The following is a 19,213-nucleotide window of genomic DNA, read 5'->3' on the forward strand; positions in this document are numbered from 1 at the left end:
TGTCCACTTGGCTGACCTCATTACAATCACTACATCTCTCCTACTCCCCTCCCAACCCACATCGCCACCACTTCAGACCAAGGACATAGGACAGTCCTTTTTCCTCTAGTGCCTCCTTGGACCTGTAACATCAGATCAGGTTCCTCTGAATCTGTGTCAGTTTTGGGCAGCATGTAACACACAGGAGCCCACTTCTTGTGCCCAGAGCATCTTGGTCAATACTCACTCTCTTCTTCCGGCAGCAAAGGTGAATATGTGGCAAATATTGCCGTGTCCATCTCAGATTCAGAGGTCTCTTCAATACTTGACACAGAAGGAAAGGCTGAAAATGTGTTGCTGGAAAAGCGCAGCAGGTCAGGCAGCATCCAAGGAGCAGGAGAATCGACGTTTCGGGCATGAGCCCTTCTTCAGGAATGAGGAAAGTGTGCCAAGCAGGCTAAGATAAAAGGTAGGGAGGAGGGACTTGGGGGAGGGGCATTGGAAATGCGATAGGTGGAAGGAGGTTAAGGTGAGGGTGATAGGCTGGAGTGGGGGTAGGGGCGGAGAGGTCAGGAAGAAGATTGCAGGTTAGGAAGATGGTGCTGAGTTCGAGGGTTGGGGCTGAGACAAGGTGGGGGGAGGTGAAATGAGGAAACTGGAGAAATCTGAGTTTATCCCTTGTGGTTGGAGGGTCCTAGGCAGGAGATGAGGCGCTCTTCCTCCAGCTGTCATGTTGCTATGGTCTGGCAATGGAGGAGTCTAAGGACCTGCATGTCCTTGGTGGAGTGGGAGGGGGAGTTTAAGTGTTGAGCCACAGGGTGGTTGGGTTGGTTGGTCCAGGTGTCCCAGAGGTGTTGTCTGAAACATTCCACAAGTAGACGGCCTGTCTCCCCAATATAGAGGAGGCCACATCGGGTGCAGCAGATGCAGCAAATGATGTGTGTGGAGGTGCAGATGCATTTGTGGCGGATATGGAAAGATCCCTTGGGGCCTTGGAGGGAAGTAAGGGGGGAGGTGTGGCGCAAGTTTTGCATTTCTTGCGGTTGCAGGGGAAGGTGCCAGGAGTGGAGGTTGGGTTGGTGGGGGGTGTGGACCTGACGAGGGAGTCACGAAGGGAGTTGTCTTTTCAGAGCGCTAATAGGGGAGGGGAGGGAAATATATTCCTGGTGGTGGGGTCTGTTTGGAGGTGGCGGAAATGGCGACAGATGATACGATGTATATGGAGGTTGGTGGCGTGGTAGGTGAGGACCATTGGGTTTCTGTCCTGGTAGCGATTAGAGGGGCGGGGCTCAAGGGCGGAGGAGCAGGAAGTGGAGGAGATGCAATCTTCTTCCTGACCTCTCCGCCCCCCACCCCCACTCCAGCCTATCACCTTCACCTTAACCTCCTTCCACCTATCACATTTCCAACACCCCTCTCCCGAGTCCCTCCTCCCTACCTTTTATCTTAGCCTGCTTGGCACACTTTCCTCATTCCTGAAGAAGGGCTCATGCCCAAAACGTCGATTCTCCTGCTCCTTGGATGCTGCCTGACCTGCTGCGCTTTTCCAGCAACACATTTTCAGCTCTGATCTCCAGCATCTGCAGTCCTCACTTTCTCACAGAAGAAAAAGCTACATGTTCCAGCAGTTTTCCAAATATTTCGAGGAGCAGGGCATCGTTTGCAACTTTCATATGGTCCATGTGCTTGTTCAGAACCTTTGCTCTTGCCCAGAATTTATATGTCACTGGTGCTGACCTTTCATTGACCAAGCCTCTTAACGATGCAGGGCCATTTCCATGGTTCCTATAGTAAACTTTGACACCTGTAGTAAAATGTCTCTCAGTGGAGTCTGGCATCCAGCGCCTGCATCTTTGATGCTGTTTCACCTTTCTCCCCCAGGTGGTATATAGTCTTCTCCCCATCATAAACGCTGCTGGATCTATTCCTGTAGTTGCATGAGTGGAGGTCCTATAATCAAATAGAACCAGGATAGTTTGGTGTCTAGCGAAGCTGACAGTCTCCACCCCTACTCCCAGCTCCAGCCCTATACCAGGTCCCAGCTCCCAGCCCTGCAGAGTTTTCACCCATCCTGCCAAACCTATCTTTCACTGAGGATAAACGATCAGTCCTCAACAAAGGCCTTAACTTCAACCCCCTCCACTCCCGGATCAATGAATTCAACACACGTTGTGACATCAAACACTTCTTCCACCTCTGAGCTTACTTTTTCCTTCATGACTCCTGCCCACCTTCCGAGGACCCTTTCACTTACCTCCAACACACCCCATCTGTTACCCACCCTCGACCTCTTTGTTTCCAACTGCTGCCAGGACATTGACCACCTCATCCTGTCTACCCCGCTCACCCGCTCCAATCTTTCACCTTCACAAGGCGCAGCCCTCCACTCTCTCTGCTCCAATCCCACCCCCACCATCAAACCAGTGGACAAGGAGGGTGCAGTGGTAGCACTGACCTCTACACCACTGAAGCCAGGTGCCAACTTGAAGACACCTCTGCCTACTGTCCCCTCGACCACAACCTCACCTCCCATCACCAAACCATCTACCTCCAGACTGTACAAATCTCATCACCTAAGGGGATCTCCCACCCACAGCTTCTAACCTTATAGTTCAGGAATCTCTCATCAGTTCTGCATCCTACCCAATATCTACAAGCCTGCCTTTCTCGGCCAACCCATCGTCTCAGCCTGCTCCTGTCCCATTGAATTCATCTCCACCTACCTTGATACTGTCCTATTCCCCCCCGGTCCAGGAACTCCCCACATACGTACGGAACACCACCCACATCCTCCACTTCCTCCAAGACTTCCGTTTCCCTGTCCCCCAATGCCTCATCTTCACCATGGACACCCAATCCCTCTATACCACCATCCGCCATGACCAGAGCCTTCAAGCCCTCCATTTCTTTCTCTCCCGACATCCCCACCAGTACTCTTCCACTGACACTCTAATTTGTTTGGCTGAACTGGTCCTCACCCTCAACAATTTTTCCTTCGAATCCTCCCACTTCCTCCAGATGAAAGGGGTAATCATGAGGATTTAAAATTTGAATTTAGGCTGTTGTCAGGAGCAACAAGTATATGTAGGTTTTTATTAACAACAAAGTGGCTTTTCAATTTAAAATAACACAACAAAATGGCTTCAAGTTATGATTTGACACTGTGCACCTGCATTTCTGATTTGCTGAGTCAGCTGAACTAGAAGATAAAGCAGACAATGGAGTCTTCATAAAATGAATCATAAGACATTAACTGACCATTCAAACTAACCTTGAACTGCAAGTGTGAGATGATGATTTAGGTGAGACAAAACCATTTCCCAGGAAATATCATTGGATTAATCTGCTGTCAATCATGTCACCTTATTACATTTTATTCGTCTTTCCTTGTAATTAAGGCTGTACTGTCTCTTAAAAAAACATATAAAAATTGCTTATTGTTTAATGTCATTGCGCAATTTCGGCATGGAACACAGAAGTTTTAACCTCTGTGTTGCTGGACAAATATACGCCAAGCTGCCTTATTTCATTAAACTGATAGGAAGATCATTCCTGAAGAAGGGCTTATGCCCGAAACGTCGATTCTCCTGTTCCCTGGATGCTGCCTGACCTGCTGCGCTTTTCCAGCAACACATTTCCAGTTCATTAAACTGATAACCTTGCTTTAAACAGTCAGTATTCCTAGCGATTCTTTTGACCAATCATTGAACTGAGAGGTCCCTTCTAATCCAGATCTTCAGCCATGGGCACCCGTATGGGCTCCAACTATGCCTGTCACTTTGTCGGCCACGTGGAACAGTCTATCTTCCTCAGTTACACTGGCACCACTCCCCACCTTTTCCTCTGCAACATTGATTATTGCATTGGTGTTGAGACAGAACCTGCATAGTCAGTCAACATGGAACTGAGTACTTTTGATTGCCTTCACTTTATCTTACAATGAGTGTAACCTGGTCATGTGGACTCTGTAGCCCAAGTAGGTCACTTGGATGAGCCTGGAACAATATGTTTCTCTTCTAAGGCACATGCCTGCCTGAGAGAAATGTTTAAGTGCTATGTCCAAGTTCTCTAAGTGTTTCTTAGTGTCTTCCCTGTTATTAGCATGCCATCTGATAAAATCTCGATAACCTGCAACCTGGGGTAGATCTTGCAAAAGGTTCTCTATTGTCCTTTGAAAAATTGTACATGAAGATGATACTCCAAATGGCAGTCTCGTATGTTGGTACAAACCTTTACGAGTATTAACTGTAGCATACTTCTGAGAATTTAGTAGGGCTTCACTGAGGCAGCCATTTTCTAATTGAAAAATATTGAATCAAACTAGGTGAATCTCTCTCAAGCAATTTCACCTTAACAAGCCAGGACGCGAGCCTTTTACTTCAATCAGTGGTAACTGAACCAGCTGCTTTCTCACAAGAGAACAGAACCAAAGTTGCACTCTTAATCTGTAAAGGTTCCTCATTGCAGGTTCCCAGTATAGCCGAGATCTTGCCCAAACTTAAAGGTTTCAGCCCAGAGCAAATTTAGTTAAAGACAGGTTCTGCAATCACTGAAACGGGTATGCTGTTGTCGACCTCCGTCAAAACCAGATGACCATTTAATCCAGATGTTTAATTTCATTGATTCTGATCTAGATGTTGCTGAGCAATTTAACTGTTGCAAGCCAGATGTAGATGGACTTTCCAGGGTGGGCACTCTTCTAGATATTGACTGATGAGTTTTCTTACTCAATTTGGGTCCAGTAGGAAACCTTTGCTGGGCTGAGTCCACAGACCGGCAGCAAAATATAATGGCTTACCTGCCCAGATTCTGGAGAAAATGTTAACTCTTTGGCTGAGACTTGGTTTTGTTTTGGGGTTTTGCTATGGGCTGTCTGTTCAGAGTATGCCCTGAGTAAAGTAATGCAATTAGCTTCACTCAAGTATGGTTCCCAAGATCATTCAGTCTGGCAAGGGTGTCCATTTCCATCAGAATACCCTGCAACTCATATATTCTACGTGCCACCTTTTCCAATGATAAAGCCAGTTCTAGTGTCCTTTTGAGGTCCAATAGGGCCTAAGCTAGTAGGTGCTTTTGTGTGGTTACATAATTAATCCCATATACCACCAATGGTCTCTCAGCATCTCATAAAAGATTAAACCAAAGTCACATGCCTTTGCCAGTCATCTTAACCTCGTCAAGAATGCTGCTGCAGATTCCCCAGTTTTTGAATTGCTGAGTAAAAATTAAAAGGAGGTTTGGGGTCTTAATACTCCTTAACTAAATCCATCAATTCTTGAAAGGTTCTAGATTCTGGTGCCTCAAGGAAAAGTAGGCTCCTAATAACCTACAGAGCTGCAGGTCCATAAGCTGTCAGGAGAATCACTCATTGCTTTTCATCTGCTCGGAAAACACAATACATTTTCTCCACATTCTCAAGGATGACTGTTGTGAGCTAATTTTTTCAGGACTATGGTTTACTCTCATCACCACTAAACTAACTTCACTGAGCCAGTATCCCATCACCAAGTTACTCTTTATTTAGGCACAGAAAACTCTTGACACTGGGCCAGTTCTTTAAAGTATCAGAATGTCTGTCCCTTCTGTTTTCTTTTAATTCAAAATTTCAGTAGGAAGACACCAACAGCAGTAAATAATATACACTGACTGGGTGGTTCCAGGCTGTTCAGAAGTTCCTCTCCTCTTCAGAAAAGTGAAGAGTCTTTCACTCTCACTGGTCCAGCTCCCTCAGAGCCAGTTCTCAGAGTGAACAGAACCTCTGGCACTCACATTTATTTGTTTCTTTTAGAGTCTTTGACACTAATCCATCTCCCTCATAAGACTGTAAGACATAGGAGTGGAAGCAAGGCCATTCAGCCCATTGAGTCAACTCCATCATTTAATCACAGCTGATGGGTGTTTCAATTCCACTTACCCGCACTCTCTCCTTAGCCCTTAATTCCTTGCGGGATCAAGAATTTATCAATCTCTGTCTTGCAGACACCCAATGTCCCAGCCTCCACTGCGTTCTGTGGCAATGAATTCCACAGGCCCATCACTCTCTGGCTGAAGAAATATCTCATTTCCGTTCTAAATTGAGCCCCTCTAATTTTAAGGCTATGCCCATGGATCCTAGTGTCCCCACCCAACAGAAACAACTTCCCAGCTCCACCCTTTCTAAGCCATGCATTATCTTGTAAGTTTCTGTAAGTTTGCTCAGAGCCAGCTCAGAGTAAACAGAATCCCTGACACTTCTGCTTTTTTTTGAACCTGTGACACTCCCACCTATTGTTTTTCTCCCCACACTACTGCCTGACAGCAGTAATGCTTATTTTTCCCCAGCACCCATACCGTCCTTTTTTTTAACCCGCCTAACTATGGTAGTGTTGTATTTTCCCCAGCATCCGTGTTGTGTGTGTGCAGGCGCAGGACACAGTGAACGACACAAGGTGTACAAATCTTTATTCAATTTCCACCATCAGAAAGAAAGGAAACACACATGTGGCCAGTGACAAATAGTGCCCTTACCCTCCTGTTTGTTTTTGGGAAGACACCAACAGAATCAGTCTCCTCTCCTCTTTAATAGAAAAACAGAGTCCTTCACTCACACTGATCCAGCTCCCTCAGTCAGCTGTGTCCGAATATCTGACACTTTTTTTTTAAAGTCCTTTACCACTGATCTAGCTCCCTCAGGGGCAGCTCTTAGAGTGAGCAGAACTTCTGACACTCCTGTTTACCTCTTTTTCCATGTTATGTGTGTGCAGGTGTGGGACAGTGAAAGACACAAGGTGTACAAATCTTTATTCAATTTCTACCACCAGGAAGAAGGAAAATGCCCAAGTGGCCAGTGACAAGCAGTTCACTTGTGCTCCTTTTTTTTCTTGACCCTGACCCAGCTCCCTCAGAGCCAGCTCTCAGAATGAACAGAACCTTCTACACTCCTGTTTATTGTTTTTTTCTTTTTCTTTTCTCTTTTGTAGTGCTTATATTTTCCCCAGCACCCATGTTGTGCGTGCAGGTGTGGGACAAAGTGAAAGACACAAAGTTTACAACTCTATATTCAATTTCCACCACCAGGAAGAAAGAAAACACCCAAGTGGCCAGTGACAAGCAGTGACCTTACCCTCCTTTTTTTTTCTTTTACTGATCCAGCTCCCTCGGAGGCAGTTCTCAGAGTGAACAGGATGTCTGGCATTCCTGCTTTTTTTATTACACCCACACTACCACCTACTGCGGTAGTGCTTATTTTTTCCCCAGCACCCATGTTGTGTGTGTGTGCAGGTGTGAGACAGTGAAAGACACAAGGTGCACAAATCTTTATTCAGTTTCCACCACCAGGAAGAAAGAAAACACCCAAGTGGCCAGTGACAAGCAGTGACCTTACCCTCCTGTTTTTCTCTATCAAACAAGGCTCCATGATTGGATTAGATTAAGAGCCCAATTAGGGAACTCATATTATTCATAGTCATAGAGGTGTACAGAATGGAAACAGACCATTCAGTCCAACTAGTCTATGCTGACCAGATATCCCAACCCAATCGAGTTCCATTTGCTAGCACCTAGCCCACATCCTTCTGAACCCTTCCTATTCAGATATCCATCCAGCCTTTTAAACAGTATAATTATACTTGCCTCCACCACTTCCTCTGGCAGCTTATTCCATATATGCACCACCCTCTTCGAGAAAAAGTTGACCCTTAGGCCCTTTTATATCTTTCCCCTCTCACCCTAGACCTATGCCCTCTAGTTCAGGACTCCCCCAACCCAGGGAAAAGACTTTGTCTATTTATCCTATCCATGCCCCTTATGATTTCATTAATCTCTATAAGGTCCACCCCTCAGTCTCTGATGCTCCAGGGAAAACAGCCCCATATTCTATGAAGTCCACCTGGCTAGAAGCACCAGGTCATCTTTTCAATGACAATTAGGAACCAAAACAAAATGCTGGCCTAAATATGGTCAAACATAGACAATTCCAGACATTTACAGTTCTGCTTGTTGAAGCCCCACTACCAAATGTACCTTGGCTCAAGGCAGTAGTGTGGAGACCATGTATTGTTCATGCACAGCCTAGTTATTGTGTAAATTACTTAAAATTCATACCTTATTTGTGGCCTTGCGATTCATTTAATACCCGCTGGTCGTGATATAGAGGTCGCTTCCTGGGCCATTTGTCACTCGTCCCGCAATTACCCTGGAAGCGATGGAGATGCACTGATTCCACCTACCACTTTAGCCGAAGTCATTTTTCTGCCTCTTCCCCGGGCAGTAGGGAGCTGCTGGTGCCGGCCGCCAGTTTCGGCCCGATGGAGGTGGCAGCTGCTGAGCCCACGCGCCGGTGGCGGTTTCTTTTTGAAAACAAAAGCGGTAAACGGCCGTGAGCGAGACGGCGGGAAACAGCGGGAAGCGCGTGTCTGAGAAAAGGAGGAGGTGGAAGAGGACGAGGAAAGTGAGTCCAGTCCCAGTGAGTGAGAAACCTCGGGTGGGATGGGGACTTTTCTCAGCTCTGTACGGCCAGCGGCAACTTGAGTTTGTTTTTGTTAGCGCTGTGTGGTTTTAAAGTCTACTTGGATTGTTTTCTAGCTTTTTCTCGTGTCAACAGAAACACCCGAAAGGGTCACATCTTCGGTTAAAGTGTCTCAGCTTCTCCTCCATCCGTCCTTCTCTTTTCCACTATTAACTAGCCTCTGCGAAAACAAAACAGGAGTTTTTTTTAAGTTATCTCACTGTCCCAATTTCTTGTTTAGGAATTGCAATTTGGGCCGCCCTCGGCTAAAAATCTGCTGCCTTCTCCGGACTATCATTTTAGACCCATAAAGATGAATATTCAGGCGGGAGAGCTATCACCATGATGTAACCTAATTACATCGCAGCCCCAGCTCCAAGTGGTCCGAGGACTCTTGGTCAGGAGAACCCCCCCCCCCCCCCCCCAATATCTCACAGCAGCGTAAATTGAGCGGCACTCCAAGCTGCTTAATATAATGCTTTATTTTGTCCCACCGTTAACCTACAGCTACGGTTTGTGTTGCTTTCTCTGTAATATCTCTGCTGTTTTGTCTTCCAGACTTTACTGACAATTGAAAGACATACTAACATCCCAGCATCTACAAATCAAAGTCCCAGAGTCTGCACCAATGCTGATTAATTGGAACAGCATAAGGGACTGAAACATCATTCTGCCTTTCACTGGAATCATGTTGGATGTACAGCCGTTTGCCTATATCTTTGCCTTTGCCCAAAATCTGTTCAAAGTTAATCATAGTTTTACAGCACTGAAAGAGGCCCTTTGCCAACTATTTCGGTGCCTACCTACTGTTGTTCCAGTTTCCAGAACTTGGCATGTAGTCTGTATGAGTCGAAAAATGTGTTGCTGGAAAAGCGCAGCAGGTCAGGCAGCATCCAAGGAGCAGGAGAATCTTCATTCCTGAAGAAGAGCTTATGCCCGAAACGTCGATTCTTCTGCTCCTTGGATGCTGCCTGACCTGCTGCGCTTTTCCAGCAACACATTTTTCAGCTCTGATCTCCAGCATCTGCAGTCCTCACTTTCTCCATGTAGTCTGTACGGTTTGGAATGTAAATACTTAAATGTTATGTTTTCAGCCGCCATTATCTTTCACGGCAGTGAGTTCCAAATGCCTACCATCACGACGGTGAGAAAAGCTTTCCTCGAAACCCCTCTAAACCTCCTGCCATTTACCTTAACTCTCTGGCTCCTGGATATTGATCATTCTTCTGAGGGAAAAAGTTATTTTTTTCCCCTCTCTGCGCCCTAATAATTTTGTACATCTAATTCAGGTGTCCCTCAGCCTTCTGATGAAAACAATCCCAGCCTATCTAGTTTCTCTTCAGAATTGAATCGGTCAGGCCCAGCCAACATCCTGGTGAATATTCTCTGCATGCTGCCTTACACCCAAACCATTAACTTCTCCACCTCCTGATACTGCCTGGCTTGCTGTGTTCTTCCAGCCTCCCGCTTGTCTACATCAGAACTGTGCAGACAACTCCAGCTTTGGCCTATCTAATATCCTGTACAGCTCCACCATAACCTCATTGCTCTTGTATTCAGTGTTTTGACTAATTAAAGGCATTAATCCTGTGTACTTTCTTAACCACCTTGTCCATGGTCCTGTTAACTTCAAGTATCAGTAGACATGCACACCAAGGTTCCTTTGACTTCCTGGGCTCCTATCAGTCAACACATATTCCCTTGCCTTGTTCAACCTACCAACATGTGTTACATTTTTCTGGATTAAATTCTATTTGTCATTACCATTAGACTAGCCTGTTAATATTAGCCTGCAGTCCAAGGGTTTAATCCTCACTACTTATCGTACCACCAATTTTCATGTCACCTGCAAACTTACTGATGAAACTTGCAACATTCATATAGATATCATTAATATACACTAAGCAGGTGTTAAATGCCCTGGATCACAACATGTTACCTTCTTGACCAGTTTTCTATGCAGGACACCTTGTGAAAAGCCTTACCGAAGTCCCTGAAGTAGACTTCATCCACTGCAATTCCTCACTCTCATATGTAGTCACCTCCTGGAGAAACTCAATCAAATCTGTAAGACACAATCTTCCTTGACAAAGCATTGCTGATTGTTTTGGATTAATTTTTCCTTCCTTTCACGTAGGTCCTTACCCCCAATAAATAGTCCCCAAATCTCTGAAACATACAAGATTCAAAGGGGACTTAGCAGGATAGATATGAAAAATTGTTTCACTTGGGGGAAAGAGTGTAGGACTGGATTTCAGAATAAGGGGTTGCACATTTTAAAACAGAGGTGGGAAGGGATTTCTTCTCTGAGGGTAGTGAATCTGTGGAATTTGTTACTAAAGAGGACGGCAGAGACTGGGTCAATAAGTATATTCAAGGTTGAGTCATAGTCATAGAGTCATACAACACAAAAACAGACCCTTCAGTCCAACCAGTCCATGCTGAACATAGCTGAAAATGTGTTGCTGGAAAGGCGCAGCAGATCAGGCAGCATCCAAGGAGCAGGAGAATCGACGTTTCGGGCATGAGCCCTTCCTCAGGCTCATGCCCGAAACGTCGATTCTCCTGCTCCTTGGATGCTGCCTGACCTGCTGCACCTTTCCAGCAACACATTTTCAGCTCTGATCTCCAGCATCTGCAGTCCTCACTTTCCCATGCTGAACATAGCCCAACTAAACTATTACCACCTGTTGCTCCTGGCCCATATCCCTCCAAGCCTTTCCTATTCATGTGTTTATCCAAATGTCTTAAACATTGTAATTGTACCCACATCCACTACTTCATCAGGAAGTTTATTCCACATGCAACCCATCCTCTATGTTTAAAAACAAAATTGCTTCTTGTGTGTTTTTAAGATCTCTCTCCTCTCACCTTGAAAATGTGCCCCCTAGTCTTGAAATCCTCCATACTAGAGAAAAGACAACTTTCTTTAACTCCATCCACACTCCTCGTTATTTTATAAACTTTTATAAGGTCTCTCAACCTCCTACTCTCCAGTGAAAGATTTTTTAATCACTAAGGGGAATCAAAAGTTATGGGAATAAGGTGAAAAAGTGGAGTTTAGGGTTATCAGACCAACTGTGATCTTATTGAATGGCATAGCAAACTCGATGATCTGAATATGCTCAGGTCTTAAACATGCTTCTGCAGGTATGCCAATGGTTACTCCATGTTTTAATGGTCTTTTGCATCATATTTGGAGCAGATTTCTTCTCTTAATTCTTAAACCAGATTTTCACTAGCATTGAATTTGCTGACTGTAACTTCAAAGCAGCTTCATGCTTCATTCGTTTTGCTGTGGAAGTAATTGTTATCCATTACCATGCTATGCATGGCCTGCTTTGAGTGCAAGTGTCAATGAGAGATTAAAAATTTCAGAAATTTCTATTCCAAAATGGAAATTTGCCTTTTAAACTTTTTCTGACCTCCAACCTCCAATACCTTCTGTTCGCATTTTGTGTTAGAGTTTTCATATACATTATTGAACGCAGAGTTAGCTCTTCTTGTGCTGATCCCACCCATTACCTCCACCGATTGGCTCTTTTAGAGACTGCCAGCATAACATTAATCATTAATTGGATAGCCTTTCAGCTGCAGTGGTCTACTGTACACTTTGCTGGTTTTGGACAACAACAACAATCGTTGAACAGTATATACTTTATTTTCCTACTCCCTCCTTTTTTGTTGACCTCATGTGAGGAGAATTCTGATTTTTACAAAATAGTAATAAGATTGATTGTAGAAGAGGCATGGGACATATCAGGTAATTTCTTCAGATTAGAGTGCAAGTTAGACCATTAAAATACCTGTCTCTGCATGGAGAAATTGACTGCATAGTTCAGAGATTCATAATCATGGCATTTAAAAAGCAGTATGGATGCAGACCTGAGGCAGTTTTCACATCATGAAAATCAACTGTTGAAGCTAGCTGAGATGCTCTTGTAAAAGGTTTATGTAAAGCAGAGAACTAACTATACAGCACAGTACAGGCCCTTTGGCCCTTGATGTTTTGCTGGCCTTTTATCCTACTCTTAAGATCAGACTAATTTACAATTGCTTCATTGTACTAACTTCCATGTGCCGATCTAAGTCACTTAAATGTCCCTAATGTACAATATCTGACTCTACTACCACTCTGAGTAAAGAACCTACCTCTGACATCTCCCCTATCCTCCAATAACCTTAAACCGCCATGGGAAAAAGTCTCTGGCTATCCACTCCATTTATGCCTCTTAACATCTTCTACACCTCTATCAAGTCACCTCTCATCCTTCTTCGCTTCAATGAGAAAAACCCTAACTCCCTCAACCTTTCTTCATCAGACATGCCTTTCAGTCCAGGCAGCATCCTGGTAAATCTCCTCTGCACCCTCTCCAAAGCTCCAACATCTTTCCAATAATGAGGTGACCAGAATTGAACACTTTACATCCTGATTCCTGTTGGAATGCAAATATAATTTCAACAGTACCTATTAAAATGAGTAAAATTATTTTGATTCATTGTTCATAAGTTAACAAATCTACTAAACATAAAACACAGACACATTTCCTTCAGGTTTATAGTTTAAATTGTATCACCCAATATGAAAAAGAGAAATGAGTAAATCTACAAGAGCAACTATGTCTTATGCAATAACCTCAAATATTACTAATAGCTTTTCAAAAAATATTTTTGTGGCATTTTTCCTAATCTTTACATAATATCCCAGAGCTATCCAAAAACACAGCTTATCAAAAAGGAAAATTTACATGTGAATTAAGCTGCAATTCATTTTAATTTTTTTTAAATCAGAAAAATCAGTATTTTTACATGCTGCAGTGTCACTCTTGTGTGTAGACAATTAACAGTACAGCCAGCATTTACGTTCTGTAGTCAAAAGCGATATTGGAATGCACAAGTGATTCTTTGCCAGATTTACAAGTGTAGTGAAACACTGTGTGTTTACCTTTCACCTTTCCAAAGGACTGTATTCCACTGTTTGTTAGTGACTCCTGAAGTAAGTTTCAAACTCATTTCCCACTGCTTTATCCTCTTCTTCAGAGTAATCTTCACGATTTGACAGATTCCCATCTAACATATGCTGTTCTGTTAATCAGCATAGTTACCATGTACTTCTGCAAAATCTGGCTTTCCAAGTCCCAATTACCACTGTTGTGTTTAATTTTTCAGCCAAGTTTTTCATTACGTATCATACTTGTAGTTGAAGACTAATAAAAAATACCTTTAACATGCTGTAAAAGGTATGTAAAATGTACAATTCTAGGGTGAAGAATTGGGCAGACTACAATTTGAATACAGTGAACATGAGGACTGCAGATGCTGGAGATCAGAGTCAAGTTTAGAGTGGTGCTGGAAAAGCACAGCAGGTCAGGCAGCATTTGAGGAGCAGGAAAGTCAATGTTTCGGGCAAAAGCCCTTGTTCAGGAATGAGGCAGGGAGCCTCCGGGGTGAAGAGATAAATGGGAGGTGGGCTGGGGAGAGGGTAGCTAAGAGTGCAATAGGTTGATGGAGGTGGGGATGAAGGTGATAGGTTGGAGATGAGGGTGGAGCGGATAGGTGGGAAGGAAAATTGGCAGGTAGAACAGGTCATGAGGCAGGTGCTGAGTTGAAGGTTAGAACTGAGGTAAGGCGGGGGAGGGGAAATGAGGAAACTGGTGAAGTCCACATTGATACCTGGGGTTGAAGTGTTCTGAGGCAGAAGATGAGGCATTCTTCCTCCAGGTGTCGGGTGGTGAGGGAGTGGTGGTGGAGGAGGCCCAGGACCTGCATGTCCTCGGTAGAGTGGGAGGGGGAGTTGAAATGTTTGGCCACGGGGCAGTGGGGTTGATTGGTGCAGGTATCCCGGAGATGTTCCCTGAAGCGCTCTCCAATGTAAAGGAACCCACATCGGGAGCAACAGATACAATAAATGACATTTGTGGATGTGCAGGTGAAATTTTGGTGGATGTGGAAGGCTCCTTTGGGGCCTTGGATGAAGGTAAGGGGGGAGGTGCTGGCGCAGGCTTTGCAATTTTGGCGGTGACTGGGGAATGTGCTAGGAAGGGAGGCTGGGTTGTTGGGGGTGTAGAGCTGACCAGGTAGTCACGGAGGGATTGTCTTTGCCGAAAGTGGATAGGGGTGGGGTCCGTTTGTAGGTGGCAGAAATGGCAGATGATGATGTGATTTATGCGGAGGTTGGTGGGGTGGAAGGTGAGGATGGGGGGGGTAATGTTGGTTGTTGTTTCAGTCCTTGTTGCGGTTGGAGGGGTCTGAGGGGGAATGTGCCGGACGTAGATGAGATGCGTTGGAGGGCATCTTCAGGCACGTGGGAAGGGAAAGGTCTTGAAAGAAAGAGGCCATCTGGTGTGTTCTGTGGTAGAACTCGTCGTCCTGGGGAGGAAATACGATGGAGGCAGAGGAATTAGGAATACGGGATACCATTTTTGCAGGAGGTAGGTGGGAAGAGGTGTAATCCAGGTAGCTGTGGGAGTTGGTGGGTTTGTAAAAAAATGTCAATGTTGAGTCGGTTTTCATTGATAGAGATGGAGAGGCCAAGGAAGGGGAGGGAGGTGTCAGAGATGGTCCAGGTGAATTTAAGGTCGGGTTGAATGTGTTGGTGAAGTTGATGAACTGCTCAGTCTCCTCATGGGAGCATGAGGTGGCGCCGATGCAGTCATCAATGTAGTGGAGGAAGAGGTGGGGAGTGGTGCTGTGTAACTACGGAAGATGGACTAATCTATGTAGCCAAAGAGACAGGCATAGCTGAGGCCCATGGCTACCCCTTTCATGTGGAAGAAGTGGGAGGATTCGAAGGAGAAATTGTTAAGGGTGAGGACCAGTTCAGCCAAACGAATGAAAGTGTCAGTGGAAAGGTACTGTTGGGGATGTTGGGAAGAGGAAGAAATGGAGGGCTTGGAGGCCCTGGTCATCGCGGATGGAGGTGTAGTGGGATTGGATGTCCATGGTGAAGATGAGGTATTGGGGGCTGAGGAAACTGAAGTCTTGGAGGAGATGAAGGGCATGGGTGATATCCAGAACGTATGTGGGGAGTTAGAACGAGGGGGGGAATAGGAAAGATGGACAATGGTTCGGCAGGAGTGGTCAGGCTTGTGGATCTTGGGAAGGAGGTAGAATTGGGTGGTGTGGAGTTCCGGAACTATGAGGTTGGAAGCTGTGGGTGAGAGATCTCCTGAGGTGATGAGGTTGTGTATGGTCTGGGAGATGATGGTTTGGTGATGGGAGGTGAGGTCATGGTCGAGGGGGCTGTAGGAGGATGTCTTCGAGTTGGCGCCTGGCTTCAGTGGTGTAGAGGTCAGCGCGCCAAACTACCACTGCAACCCCTTTTTCCACTGGTTTGATGATGAGGTTGGGATTGGAGCAGGGGGAGTGGAGGGCTGCGCATTGTGAGGGTGAGAGGTTAAGTGGGGGGAGGTCTGGGGAGGGTCAACAGGTTGAGGTGGTTAATGTCTCGGCAGCAGTTGGAAATGAAGAGATTGAGGGCGGGTAATAGGCCAGCATGGGGTATCCAGATGGATGAAGTGTGTTGGATGCAGGTAAAAGGGTCCTTGGAAAGTGGACGGGAGTCCTGATTAAAAAAGTAAGTTCGGAAGAGGCGTAAAAAGTATTCAATGTCACGACGCGTATTGAATTTCTTGATGCATGGCCTGAGGCAGGTGAAGGTAAGGCCTTTGCTGAAGACTAATCATTTGTCCTCAGTGAGGGGAATGTCTGGAGGGGATGGTGAAAACTCGGCGGGGCTGGGAGCTAGGACCTGGTATTGGTGTGGAGCTGGGAGTGGAGGCAGTGCCTGTAACTGGATTGGGAGTGGTGGTAGGGGGAATGGGGGTGGAGTCATTAGCCAGGGGTGATGTTCCCCTTAGGGTTCTTGGGGGTGGGGATGGTGATGGTGACAGTGGAATCCGTTGGGGGGGGACGGGTCGGCAGTATGCAGGTGAGTGGTGTTAGTGAGGGCGAAAGTGGTGGTGATGATACCAGTAGGGGTGGTGGAAGTTGTGGAACGTGTGACGTCTGCGGTGACATGAGGGGCGGAAGTGATGTCACGTGTGGTGCATGTGAAATTGTTAGAGGTGGAATGGCTGCAGAAGTGCCCGCAATGAGACAGAAGTGACGTCATCGATCACCGTGGGGATGGTGGCTGTACCGGCCTAGTGGCTAATGGCGGTTAAGTTGTTCCGGAGGCCGGGGAACGCTTCTGGAATGTTTGAGGAATACTGGTTATGGAGATGGTTATATAAAAATTTGTTGTATTTACAGTTTTTGATGTTTGAGATGGTGTGGAAATACTGTTTGTTAAGAGTATGAATTCTTCTTTGGATACAGTACAGAAGGGATCCTTTGCAGTTCTGAGAGAGTGTGGCCCTCACTTGAGGCATAGCTGACTGTAGAGAGGTTAGGTGGCGGCGCATTTCTACGAGTGTGGAGCGGAGAATCCTGAAGGAGAACCATAGCTGGTGGTTTTAAATTTGTAGTCTGTACTGGTTGTTCTTTTCGGATCCAAACTGTGCTGGTTTGAATGTCGTCTGGAGTCCATGTGGGATCATTGGGTTGCGGAGGCAAGCACTGAGGAAGCAGATGTGGCTGTGATAGCGAGTTTGTTTCAGGACATGGTTAAAGAGCTTCAGGGCAGAGGAGATGACCTGGGGTTGCAGTGTGAGAGAGAGACTCACTGAGTTCTTTGTAGAGAAAGGAGAACTTCTTCAAACGAGACAACCTTGCAAGAGGATTCGCAGTAAGGTTAAAATCAACTAGGCGAAAATGAGGACTGCAGATGCTGGAGATCAGACTCAAGATTAGAGTGGTGCTGGAAAAGCACAGCAAGTCAGACAGCATCCGAGGAGCAGGAAAATCAACATTTCGGGCAAAAGCCCTTGTTCAGGAATGAGGCAGGGAGCCTCCGATGTGAAGAGATAAATGAGAGGTGGGCTGGGGAGAAGGTAGCTAAGAGTGCAATAGGTAGATGGAGGTGAGGATAAAGGTGATAGGCCGGAGAAGAGGGTGGAGCAGATAGGTGGGAAGGAAGATTGGCAGGTATGACAGGTCATAAGGATGGTGCTGAGCTGGAAGGTTGGAACTGGGATAAGGTAGGGGGAGGGGAAATGAGGAAACTGGTGAAGTCCACATTGATGCTGTGGGGTTGAAGTGTTCCGAGGCGGAAGATGATGCTTTCTTCCTCCAGGTGTCAGATGGTGAGGGAGTGGTGGTGGAGGAAGCCCAGGTCTTGTATGTCCTCGGCAGAGTTGGGGGGCGGGGGGAGTTGAAACGTTCGGCCACGCGACGCTGGGGTTGGTTGGTGCAGGTGTCCCGGAGATGTTATCGGAAAAAGGTGGAGTCAACTTATATATACCAAGGATATGCCAAATGATTTGGATGTGAACATAGGAGATATAGTTTGTACATTTGCAGATGACACCAAAATTAGAGGTTAATGGAGAATGAAGAAGGTTTCCTCAAAAGTGCAAACAGGATCTTGATCAGATGAGCCAGTTGGCGGAAGAGTGGCAGATGGAGTTTAATTTAGATAAATGGGAGGTGCTGCATTTTGGAAAGGCAAATAAGGGTTGGACTTACACACTTAATGGTAAGGTCCTGGAAAGTGTTGCTGAACAAAGAGAGTACAAGTTCACAATTCCTTGAAAGTAGAGTCGCTGGTAGATAGGTTACTGAAAGCGGCGTTTGGTATGCTTTCCTTGAAGGCGACGTTTGATATGCTTTCTTTTATTGGTCAGTGCTTTGAGTATAGGAATTGGGAGGTCATGTTGCAGCTGTACAGGACATTGGTTAGGCCACTTTTGAAATACTGCATTCAATTCTGGTCCCCTTTCTACAGGAAAGATGTTGAACTTGAAAAGGTTCAGAAAAGATTTAAAAGGATGCTGCCAGGGTTGGAGGGTTTGAGCTATAGGGAGATGCTGAATAGGCTTGGGTTAAAGTACAGATATGAGACAGCCCAGGGAATACCTTGTGGACTCAGACCTGTAAGCCTCTCTCAGTTTGTCCTGGAGATCATACTTTTTGGAAGTCTGGAATAAAAAAAATTCTTACAGACAATTAGCTTAATTTTAATTATCCCCTTCATTAATAGCATCATTACTGTTAGAACATAACACTGATACCTAGAAGTCAAGCTAACTGGATTCTATTAACCCAGATGAGTAGAAATCACTCTTCTTTTAAGACCCCACCAAAATTGCTAGAACACCAATGATAGATTCAATTTAATTTGTCACAGGGCATCACAAGGCTGAAATTTTACCCACCTCTTTATATTGCTATCATTCAAGTGCAATATCATGTAGTTATGCACAGGGCAAAGACTTCAGATTTAGGATTTATTGTAACGTGCACTCAAGTACAGGGTCCAAGAATATCGTGAGAAGTATACACTGTCACTATACATGGTGCCACCTTACAAATGAAGTACAAAGGTACAAAATCTGTTACAGAAATAGAAAAATAAAGAAATAAAAGTTAGTTCAGCACTACAATCTGAACTATAAAAGTAGAAAAATAAAGTTAAATTGTCAAACATTTCAGTCCTTTCTTTAGTCATGGGCTTGCAGGTGCTCCAATTGGGCTACCCTAATAGGGCACACTCTCCCCCACATTCAGCATTCTTTCACCTGTCCTGGGCTACAATTAGCCCAGCATGTCAGGATTCGCTACTGCTCACAAGGCTTTGGCTCTGACTGCCCCAATGCCGCTATCTGCCAGTGCCAGTGCCACCATCCTACACTGTCTCGCCCCTGCCGC

This window comes from Chiloscyllium plagiosum, unplaced genomic scaffold (genome assembly GCF_037043375.1).
Source record: "Chiloscyllium plagiosum isolate Xiang-an unplaced genomic scaffold, Cpla_swu_hap1 HiC_scaffold_18, whole genome shotgun sequence".
In the NCBI taxonomy this organism is placed as follows: Eukaryota; Metazoa; Chordata; class Chondrichthyes; order Orectolobiformes; family Hemiscylliidae; genus Chiloscyllium; species Chiloscyllium plagiosum.